At 42.9% G+C, this 12,099-nt stretch overlaps 1 pseudogene; it reads left to right on the top strand.

The window, feature by feature from the left end:
• The first annotated feature begins 2,246 nt into the window (after positions 1 to 2,246).
• On the top strand, positions 2,247 to 2,497 carry LOC118906406 (annotated as a pseudogene).
• The last annotated feature ends 9,602 nt before the right edge of the window (positions 2,498 to 12,099 follow it).

Raw genomic sequence — 12,099 nt, 5'->3', positions numbered from 1 at the left:
TGAACAGTTTCTCACACAAGGCACAATAAGCAGTGCCGCTTCCGGGAGGCTGAGGGAGGCCTGGCTAGCCCCAGAGTGAAGTTCAAGGGTCCGGGGATGCCGAGGAGCTGCCCAGAGGAACCAGGAAGGCAAAGGGCCAAGAAGTCAAGTACAAGCTGTGTCCTAAGGGTGCCCAGCATCAAGCTGAAGAAACTCACTTCAGTCACCGACCGTGAGGAGTGCACTCCAGACAATGAAAGGAAACAAAGTCCAGGTGCCAGAAGCCAGGTAGATCCTGGGGAATGTGAGAAATGTGAAAAAGATCAAGTTCATCACTGGGCCCAGGTCTGGAATATCCATGGTTTTTTGACAAGCTCTTGGCCCTTGGGGTTTGCCACATGAATGAATGAATAGATGGACAGTGGCAGATTATCTATGGGAATAGTGTTTCTTTTTCTTCTTTTTCAAGAGAATGTGACAAATCATGTCACAATATTAGCAGGAATGAGAATCACTGTGGAACCTCTGGGGTGGCCTACTCAGAAGGGTAATCAGTAGGATCATCCTCTTGAGCAAGAAGATCTGATGGGACCCTTTGTGTTTTAAAGTTTTAAAGAGAAAAGCTCGTCCCCAGTAAGGGAAAGGAAGGGGTGGATCTGGGTTCCTAAAGTAACGAATGCTTGAACATGTCTTAGCTCCGACATTTGAGGAGGTGGCAATGCTTGAAAACTCACAGTTAACTGGTCGAGCTAAAACTGTCCGTATTCTGACCTGAGAGACCCGCATAGAAGCGCTAGCAGTGGACCCAGTCTCTGACCTGGGTCAGCCTTCGGAGCCCCTCCTCCTGATAGCTCAAGGCTTCTGCTGGAGACACCTGCTCGTTGCCCGCCTCCTTGCGAGCCAGCATTCCTGACGTCCCATGCCAGTAAGTGGCAGCATCACCACTGGCCTGCCTCAGCCCAAACCTTTGCTGAGTGCCCTTTCACTCAAATGCCCTCTCCCCTAAGCACAGCAGCGGGGAGTGGGCAGCCCTAAACTGAAGACTCACTGCAGCAGAAAATGACGCAGAGGCATCATTGATGACATTGATGACAACGTCCTGGGTCTGCAGCCACTGGGGGAGGGGTACTTGGACCAGTTACCGTGCATGGATGCAACTCACCAAGGTCAACTCCTTCTCAGCCACCAGCGCCTCTTTTGCCCACCGGAAATGAACTGCCCTCTCCTTCCACCCTTGGCTGCAAGACCCAGCACAGGGAGGAGGAAGATTCTATAGGGGAGGACTGAACACTTGTCAGGGCTTTTCCTCATTATTGATGGCTGGTGTGATGGGGCCAGGGGAGAGAGTGAGCATTTGTATTCTAGAGACAGAATGGTCACAGCAAGCACACTCCATTACCACATTGGGGGCATCCCTGTTTCAGAACGAACAAATTAATTAAAGGATGAATGGCTTAATTATGTTTATAGGAGATTTGTCCTCTTTTAAAGGCACCAGAAGGACACACCAGTCTTGACTTTAGCCATTCCTGTTTCTGCAGGAAGTAACTTTGCTGTACACCTGAAACTAACACAACATTGTTAATCAACTATACCCCAATATAAAATAAAAAGTTTAAAAAAAAAAAAGTGACTTTGGCACCACGAGCGACTGTCAGTCTTAACTATGACCTCAGAAAATTTTGATCAGATGCAAGTTAATTTGCTCTGAGCCATTCCCTAGGGACACAGAAGGTCAGACCTAGAGCCCATCATCCCGATAAGAGGCTCCTACGAGCTCAGGACTCAATGCTGAAAGCAGAGTTTGGTGACCGTTTGGAAAGGCATCTTGAGTGGAGAGTGTGTCCTGGCTTGGCCATTGGGAGACTCAAGTTCTAAAGCACAGCTCTACTTACAACCTGTGAGAACTCAACAGGAAAGTGGGAAAGATTTGTCTTTTGGTTTTTAATTCTCAAAACTTAGCCCAGTGTAGGAACTCAATAAAGCAAAGAGCGGGGAAGAGAGAGCCAGGGACAGAGGGGAAAATCTGCTGGCCTCCCTCATGAACTTTCTATGGTGACCCCACAGGGAGAAGTGGGGAAGACGCTTTGTGAACTAAACACTGCTATGTAAGTTCAAGAGTTTTGTGGGATAAAAGTTAGCCTCTAAATGCCACAACTGGAAGTTTAGCAAAAAGTCTGACAGTCTCGTTTTCAGAACTCTTTGCAAGGGTACTTGATGTGAAGGTGCAAAAAACTAGCAGCTGCAGTTGCTGCAGTTCTGTCTTCAGCTCCATGATGTTTCCCCTGGCCAAAAATGCACTAAGTAGCCTCTGAGTTCAAAGCATTCAGCAAACAACGGCAAGGCAGAGCCACCGGAAGCAGGCGCCTGATTTCCATGACAAATATGGCAACGCTGTATTAGCTAAGAGAGCCACTTCTGTGTTGCCGGATGGGCATACACAGCAACACAAACTGGGATAGAATGGAACCTGTCCCCTCTTGGTAGAGTTGCCCCAAAGGGATGGAGAGATCAGTAATCATCCCCTCTGGTTTAATACTGAATTGTTTCAAAACCAACTCATAATTGATGCCAAGTAAAAGCACTGTGTACCCATTACAATATGGCATGATTGAAGATTTAAAAAATAAAAGTTTGACAGTCTCTTCTGGAAGGATCCACACAGGATTTTCCTGCATGGAACAAGATCCAGTTTACATAGCCCATGTGCTGGGTCACGGCCCCCCTTCTTTGGAAGTTGAGGGGTTGATTCCCTTGGGTGTCCTGGGGCCAGGCTCTACTGAGAAGTAAACACCTTGGTGGTACCACATGTTCATGGGTCCCCGTTTACACTGTGTCAGGAATAAATGGAGCTGGTGGCACAGGAATGCCATCCAGGATGGGACTGTGGCCAGGCGGGAGGGAAGGGGGAGATACGGGCTGGCAGTGGGTTGCGATACCAGGCCAGGGGTACCCACGCCAACTGCGCTCAGGCCTTCAGTGCATCTTTAAAGAGAAACATGTTCTTAACCATTTGTTGGGTTTTGGGCAGTACAGTTGGGTAGACAAGAGAACAGGTTCTACAACCAGGCTGCCTAAGTTCCAACCGCGGCTTTGTTTCTTTCTAGCTCTAAACCTGGATGAGTCTCGTAACTTCTCGATAGACATGGGGATGATGATAGTATCTACCTTGTCAGCTTGTTGAGAAGGCCCTGGGGCTGGTCACAGCCACAGAACAAGTGTTTGGTAATTATTTGCTCTCCTGGAGACTCCTCCCAGGTGTGCCCAGGTCAAACACTTGAATCAAAATCGAATAATTATGGTGAAAGAGGCATTGGTCAAGCGATAGGCATGTTCACAAACAATGTCTCCTTCAGCCACATATATCTCAGTCTTCACCACAACACCACGAGGAAGGAGTATTTTGCTTATCACAGACACGAAAACTGAGGTCATAACTGGTGTTCAAGGTGGCACCGCTGATAAGCACACCAGTCTGGGGTCCACCCAGACCTGCTTCTTGGAAAACAGCGCAAGCAAGGGCTGTGTTTGCCAACACAGATCTCATCACCACCAGAAGGATCTGTGCAGACAACATGGTAGTTTCTGAAGGAGACCTGAGTCTGACTTCAGCAGCAGGTGGGAAACAAAGTACAGTTGGTCCTCTGTACCCACAGATACTGTGTTACCCCATTTTATATAAGGGACTTGAGCATCCACAGATTTTGGGATCCTCGGGGGTTCCTGAAACCAATCTTCCACAGACACTGAGGGACAACTATGGTCAGTAGCTGCAGATGGAACATTCTCCCATAATCACGGAGGCAGGTCACAAGGCATGGAAGCTACAGGCAGGGACCTCTGAGGCAGAGGAATTTAAAATGTTGCTCCTAATCTTTAATGAAAGATAAAAGCTGCAAACTCAAAGATCCTCTGTTTAAAAATGCCCTTCAGGCTTTGCCCAACTGAATGGGGAAAATATCCAGCTCAAAACCCTAGAAATATCTGGGGATGTCAGATTCTAGCTTTGGCTGAAAACCAGGTAAGGAGGGATCAGGTCTTTGAAGAAGGTCTGATGAAGTCTCTGAGCTTCCAGGCCCACCAGAAGCCATGCCCAGCGAGGCTTCTCTCCCCCGTCCTAGATGAAATTGTCAGAGATGGCCTCTGGAAGTTTGAGGAAGGGGAAGCACCATGTAGCAAGGATTCATCCCTAAACCTAATCTGTATTTCTCAACAACTTCCCTGGAGAAGCTCTCTGCCGTGCCAAAGGGAGAAGATATTTTCATTCCATGTTTTATAGACTTGCTTCCTTGCTGATGCAGGGAATACCACTCCTGGCTCCTAAATCTGCTGGATAGGCACAGATGATTATATGCTTTAATTTCATTTCTTTGAATAGGAGCAATTTCATTTCTTTGAATAGGAAGAAGATGATCGCCAGTAATGTATATGAAAGTCTTATAACAAACAAAAGTAAAGGGTTATGCAAAAATGTATAAGGAATGATGGTGATCACGGTTATAAAGATAAATGTTATGCAGCAAAGGGAAGAAAACCTAAATTTTAATGACAGAAGAATAATTAATAAACTGTGGCTTACCTATATGATAGAGGTCTAGATGGCCATTAAAAGTCATTTTACAATGAACTTTTTATGATGAAAGAAACTGTTTATGGACTAAGGCTGTGTGAAAATCACATACCGCCTGCCTGCAGGTAAGCTAGATGGATAGATGGACGTAGAGACAATGAGAAGGAAGGGGAAAGGAAGAAAGTTACAATATATAAATAGGATTTACTTCAGAGTGGGTATACCAGTGATGAGCTTTATTTTCTCTTTTACTTTTATTTCTTTCGTTCTACCCTGCCTTGTTCTAAAAGCAATTTAAAGTTGTTTACAGCATACATACAAGATAAAATTAAATTTGAGAAAATGTAAGCAGATGAGGAATAAATATAAGAAAGATAAGCTACAGCCAGCAGAGTGGCTGGTATGTGGAATGAATTCTGTGAAGCCCTACACAGTAGACAGAGATCGACCACACATTCACCCCTAAGCTTTCTAGCCACCAACACAGAGAGGGAGACACAGTAGATGATGTGGCTTCTTCATTTTGAGGACAAAGTGAAGCATTCACAGGAAAATAAAGCAAAATGATTCCACTTAAGAAAACAGGAAAGAAAGTTCTCCCATGTTCTCTGCTCATCGGGACACTGTGGAAGGTGGTAAATAGTGGGGCAAAGTTTGTCGCCCTCTGTGACCCAGCGAGTCACCTTCAGGGAATCCAAGCAGCCCCTGTGTGAGTTGAAGACACAGTGCCAAAGTAATAAGCCTAACAGCTACAGTGGAGGGAGGGTTACTAATTCCAGGCTCTGTGCTGACTCCTGCAAACGATCTCATCTAATCCTCACACAGCCCTACATCGTATCATCATCATTCCCCTAGACCTGGAAACAGTTTAGAGAATAACTCAAAACTCAATGAGCTGGCACATGGCAGGGCCAGAATTCGGACTCTCCATGCCCAACATGGTTCACCATCACGCCCTATTGCTTTTCAATCCAGAAAAAAATAAGCAGAGCTCCATACAGGGCAATGGCACAATGCCAAAGTGTAGTTCAGTGAAGAAAGCCCAAGAGGGGATCGCTTTTCTCTTTTTTGTATTTCCAAGCTTTGGCCAATGATTAGGTTTACTTTTAAATTGTCCACCCTTTTGGATTCCCTGCACCACTTCTCAAGCCCCTCTGACTTGCATTGCTTCCACCTGACTTTCAGAGTTCTGGAGGCATCTGTTTCTCTCTACCTGATAAAGGACCTCCCTCGGGATGCAGAGACTCACCTTGGTTGTAAGTAAGCTCCCCCTCATCCTGCAGCTTCTACAGGTCAAACGTTAAGCCCATCAATAAACTATTTCTATGAGGTGAGTCTTCAAACTGAACTTAAATCAACTGTGAACACATCACTGAGCCCCTCCTACACAGCCCTTCTTTGCCTCATTTATCTCTTTGACTCCTCACCCCATCCTTTGGAGTGCATGTTCTATTAGACCCAACAGGTGGAGGAAGTAGGGAGACCCAGGAATGTAAAATGGTATTAAACTGACCAAAACAATATTTACTAGAACTGGTAATGTTGATTGGAAATAAGTGCCCTCATACATTCACATTTGGAATATAAACAAGAATAACCTTCATTCCTGAGGACAGTTTTATAAAGCATGACAACAGCGTTGACAGTATACAGAGCCTTTGAACCAGAAATTCCACTTGAGTAGATTATTCTAAGGAGACAAGGATAAATGAAGGCAAAATTTAGCTAGTAGGATGTTTCCTAGCACTGTTATAATAGGGCAAGCCTGGAAGCCAAATGTCTAAAAATAAGAGTTTGTTTAAATAAATTGGGGTCTACCTTTATAAACAAATAGCACGCATCCACATAAAAGTGATGTCGTAGAACGAACTATATTGACTTTAAAATTATTTTTGCTTCTGATGTATTTAAAATGAGGAAAGTGGGTAACAAAACAATTTGTGCAACATGATCTCATTTCTCAAAGGAACACTGTAATATGAATGTGTAAGGAAAAAAATCTAGAAAGATATAAAGATATACTTGAAAATGTTGATAGTAGTTATTTCTAGAGTTGTTATTACCAGTAGATTTTAATTTCTTCTTTTTGTATATATGTTTTTTAAACTAACCCATAGTGAAGATGAATTACTCTGTAAAAAATGAAAAGGAATTTAAAAATGAAACAGGCAAAACATACCAAGCCTTCAGTTTTGCATTTCTGTTTATATAAAAGAAAAGAGCCAAGATATGGATTAAAAAACTGACAAAGCCAGGTCAGAATATTCTTCTGTGTTTGTCTCTGGCATCGCCGTGAGTGGAGCTAAAGATGTAACAACCCTTCACATCAGGTGGAGGTTGATGGAAGACACCCATGTAAGTATGGCACTGTCTCTTGAGGGATGCCAACCCAGGGATGTCAATAAAAGTAACCCAGAGCTTTCTCTCTCTAACGCTTTCAAGTTCAAACCAATTTTTATAATATTCGTAAGAAATTTCCTTTCACCCAAACCCTCCCCATCTTTGATTTCACAAGCCCACACCTACCCCAGTGGACCCAGCAGTGGTTTATTATAGCTTTCACGGAAGCAAAAAGCACTTGGTAATCAAAGATAATTCTGCTCCCACATGAATAAACGCAGTTCAGACTTGTCTGCCACTAAAAGTCCTCAAAGGAATAGAAGACATCAATGCATATGATTTTAGTTCTAAACTGTTTTTAAAATATGTTCCAGCATACTTAATAGCAGAGTGAGCTAATGTACATCAGCACTTCTTTTTCTTGAAAGCTGCTTCCGTGTGTGACTGAACAGAAAGATGGATCCTGGCCTTTCATCTAAAATAGCATCCGAGAAAGTGAATGCTTTCCTTCGCCCCTTTCCTTTTCCCTGGTTTGGGAAAACTTTCATTCTCTAACAAAAACTTATTAAGTTTCTGCTAGAAAACACAAATATGACCATGTTTCATTGCAGTGGCTTTCAAATGGTACCCTGTACAAGCTCCCTTGCCTTGTTTCCACTAGACCAACTGCCAAGCAAATTCTGGGCTTCCAGATAAAATGTCAAGGAGTTTCAAGGCTTAAAAATGTTAGCAGGCCACTCACCAAAGGGCAGTAGGGATACAAGGCCCCTCATGATGTAACCTTAGCTTGCTTCTCTCCATATTTCCATGAATTACTTGGATGGTTTGCATGTCCAGTGTACACCTTGCTCATTCATGCCTCAGTGGCTTCCCACACTCTGCCCTCTCTACTGGATCCACCTTCCTATCCTTGACTGCCTAGGAACTGCTGACACACTTGCTCAGACATCCCCCGCTTTGTGAAGCATTCAGTGAACAAGGTCCTTTCCAACTTTCCCAGCAAGGTCAGCCCCTCCAATGTCAAGGCTACTTCCTGTGCCTTAGAGAGAATCCCATTATTACATGGGTCACACTCAGCTAGAGTCATGTTTTACATGTACATCTTCTTTACCAGAAAGTAAGAGTTTTGAGAGCAATGTCTAGGTCATATCTCTTTTTGATCCCAGAATTAGCACAGCACTCTTCTCAATAACTAAGGGCTCATAAAACTTAGTTGATCTAGACCAAAAGGCTATGTTGGGTCATCAGAGAGAGTGAAGAAAAAGGGAAAAGGGAAGTGGGGGGAGGAAGAGAAGATGGAGAAAGTGGAAGATGCAGGAGAGGAGGGAACGAAAGAGGGGAGTATGGGGTGAAATACTCAAGAATGTGATGGTTTTAGAATCTTGAAATCTGGCTTTTTGTGTGGCCAAAATTTTCTTACCATATTACATTTGTTGTTTAATTGATGTCAAGAGAAGGTGAGCAAATAGGGTAGTAATATTAAACTTTGTGTGTTTCCAGGAGAAAGTGCAGTGTTGGGGAATCTGTAGGTACATATTGGGACAGCAAGACACTCTTAAAAGTGTGTTTTAACAACTTATGCTTGAGAAATGATTATTAGACATCTAAATATCTTTCATATATCTTTGCGCACTTTGCCTTTAAAATTCTCCATGACAACATTTCTCTAAGCATGTTCCATGGACTAGGTGGTGGGTGAGAAAAAGATCAAATAATTCCTGAGGCTTAAAGACATTTAGGGGGCTTCCCTGGTGGCTCAGTGGTTGAGAATCCGCCTGCCAGTGCAAGGGACACGGGTTCAAGCCCTGGTCCGGGAAGATCCCACATGCCGCGGAGCAATTAAGCACGTGCGCCACAACTACTGAGCTTGCGCTCTGGAGCCCGCGAGCCACAACTACTGAGCCTGCGTGCCACAACTACTGAAGCCCGTGCGCCTAGAGCCTGTGCTCTGCAACAAGAGAAGCCTCTGCAATGAGAAGCCCGCGCACCGCAACAAAGAGTAGCCCCTGCTCTCCACAACTAGAGGAAGCCCGCGCGCAGCAATGAAGACCCAATGCAGCCAAAAATAAACAAATAAATAAATAAATAAATTTATTAAAAAAAAAAAACATTTAGGAAACGTTAAGTTAAATTAAAATATTGTTTGTCTGCAAGACTACCCAGGTCTTTAAAATACTGTTACACATTTTGAATCTCTAAGAGTATTCAGAATTTCTCTAGTTCAGTTGACCATCGAATTCCTTTTTTGATAGTGCATCCCCTGGGTCTAAAACACACCCTAGCAAAGTAAGTCCTACATAGTAAGTAGGGTAGATACCGTTCCTTGCCATTTATAAAGGGCACCGATACTAAAGAAAGTGATATCCTCAAGAGCATATGGTGATTAAGAGTGAGGATGTCAAGCCAAGTACCAGAGACATTAGTTCACTGTGATTCCTAATCACTTTGAATATAATGCAATTTAGATTTTGGGAATGTTTATTTTGGCCTGAATCAAATTTCATACTTCAGAATTAGGTGTGGAACTTTTAGAACCCCAAGGCTTTATCTATGGAGTCCCACATGCTCAGGTAGTCCTGAAACAGGCTTAAAATCATGGGAGTTTTAAAGCCAGAGCCCAGGAGTTCCCTGGTGGTCCAGTGGTTAAGACTCCACACCCCCAGTGCAGGGGGCATGGGTTTGATCCCTAGTCAGGGAACTAAGATCCCACATGTCACATGGCACAGCAAAAAGAAAAAAAAAAAAAAGCAAAGCCAGAGCCAAGCCCTGAGGTTTGGTCATTAAGCATAGATGGAGAAGCTACAATGATCTCCCCCCACATACAAGCCACTGTTAAAATGTACATTCTGATACATTTTCATGGAAATAAGCAGTAATTTCCTACTACTTAGACATTGACATAGATAATAGACTAACAAAATAGATCTGAAAGAAGACAGATAATCACATTGCAATTCAAATTAACTTCTTTTGTCCATCAATATCACTGGAAATAAAATTTTCTGGTCACAAGCTTCCTCTTATAACAATAACGTCATAAAACAGAAGCTACTAGAAGGTACAACCTTCTTTTTAGCCTTACACTAAAACCACTACAGATTTTTACCACTAAATCATTCTAGATTCATATAATCCATTTTCCACTTCAAGGCACATCCTAAGGATCATCACTGTCATAGTCAGACATTGTTTCAAGAAAAGCATCAGAGCAGAGATCAAGAGACTGGCTCTGTTGTCAACTAGTTTATGTCCTTAAGCAAGTCATTTGCTCCCCCTAAACTTTGTTTTTATAATCCTATGTCATCCCGGCAGTGGCCACTAGCCACAGTTGGCAACTCTGCCCCAGAAATGCAGCTAGCCCTCACTGAAGTATGCTGTAAATGTAAAATACATACTCAATTTCAGATACTTAAAATGAGAAAAAGAATATGAATATCTCAATACATTTTATATTGAATTCACATTGAAATGATACTATTCCAAAAGTATTGGGTTGATTAAAATATATAATTAATTTCACTTATTTCTTTTTACTGTACTTTTTTAAATGTGGCTATCAAAAAATTTAAAATTACCATTGTGACTCACTTTATATTTATATGGACAGCCTTGATCTGATCTGTCAAATGACGTCATGGTTTCAGATCACTTCAGAGTTACCTTCCAGCCCTGAACTTTTAAGATGGAACATTTGATAGAGAATAGAGCCTGGGAAGATGTGAGGCATAAACACTGACTGAAAGAACCAGCAAGACAATGTTCCAGAGGAGACTCTGAGCTTGAAGAATCACAGAGGAAACACTGGGTGTGCTGAAGGGGAATGGGAAGGGGAGAAGCCACGAGGGGGAGGGGGAAGGGGACGGGGACTGAAGGGGGACGGGGAGGGGACTCAACAGAAGCAGCAAAACTTCTCTCATGATGTTGTCAAGGGTGGATATTGATAGATTCAGCAAGTTTTATTTCCCTTGGTTTGTGCCTTACTTCCTCAAACTGGTAAACACTGATTGGAAGTTACTGAGAAGGGCATGTCAACCTTCGTGGAAGGATGAGGGGTTAAGGAGGAGGAAGCTGAGCAAGAAAGCCTGGCTCAATAACTTGGACCCCAGTCCTTCAATCTCCCATCCACTCTCCCCAAACCTCATCCTAAGCCCCTTGGGCAGACTGTCAAGAGGAGGCTTCATGGAACAAAGAATCACTGAAAAGGACTGTGAAAATAAAGGCATTTTAGCTTGGTGAGGAGCACTCCAATTCAGAAGGAAAATGCTTCCCATGACCCTTTCTTCTGGGGGGAAGAAAAAGGAACCCAGAGTCAGTTCATCAGACACTGAAAATGAAAATGACCAGATAGTGAAGCAAGTTTACATGCTTGATAACCACATGATTAGAGAAAAAAACCTTTGCAATCCTGACATAATTTCAGAGAAGTCTGAAGAAGGAAAGCTGGGAAATTTGTAGATGGGCATTCTTGATGTGAGTTCTAGAAAGGTGTCTCTAGTATGGGAATAGCGGAATTCATGTGAACTTGCTAGGGAAAGACAAAATAAGCTCCCATAGGAGTCTTCTTAAGAATACTAATGCCATTTCCTACACCAATTTCCAGCAATTCACTCACCAGCAATGTAGGGATGCATGACACATTTTAATTTTCAATCTTATGGGTTAAAAAAAAAATAGTATTTCATTCTTGCTTTCATTTGCATTTTTTCAACCAATTTTCAGATGTCTACTAGCCATCTAAAATTATCATTCTGTGAAATGTCTATTTATGTTCTTTTCTCCACATTTCTATTGGACTGTCTTTTCCTACCAATTTATAGGATTTCTAGCACTTGGGGTGCTAGAAATAAAGTGTTGTAAATGTCTTTGCCCAGCCAAAAATAAAAGAATACTAATGCCAGAAAAACAACATGAGCACCCATTTGCTGGTGTTTCTCCTAAGGGAAAGGACTCAGGAGCATTTGGGTTGAAACAGTTCTCCTCTATGTGGAAAGTTTAACATATGTCATCTCAGGCTTTCCAACTGCCTTCCACGACTCCCAAAACTCCTAGGAAAGTCAAATTATCCCCTCTCTGTTTCCTCTTGAGAACCAGTGAGACTACAACATCCTACCCCAAATCCCATCACGTTTTTACAGATCAGATTAAGTCAAGCCCAGAGGAGACATGTGATTCTGGACAGTCTTTGAGTTGGCTGATGGTAAAGCTTGGCT

This window comes from Balaenoptera musculus, chromosome 13 (genome assembly GCF_009873245.2).
Source record: "Balaenoptera musculus isolate JJ_BM4_2016_0621 chromosome 13, mBalMus1.pri.v3, whole genome shotgun sequence".
Lineage (NCBI taxonomy): Eukaryota > Metazoa > Chordata > Mammalia > Artiodactyla > Balaenopteridae > Balaenoptera > Balaenoptera musculus.
Note: the sequence above shows the minus strand (reverse complement) of the source record. Positions and strands in the feature narration are given on the sequence as shown.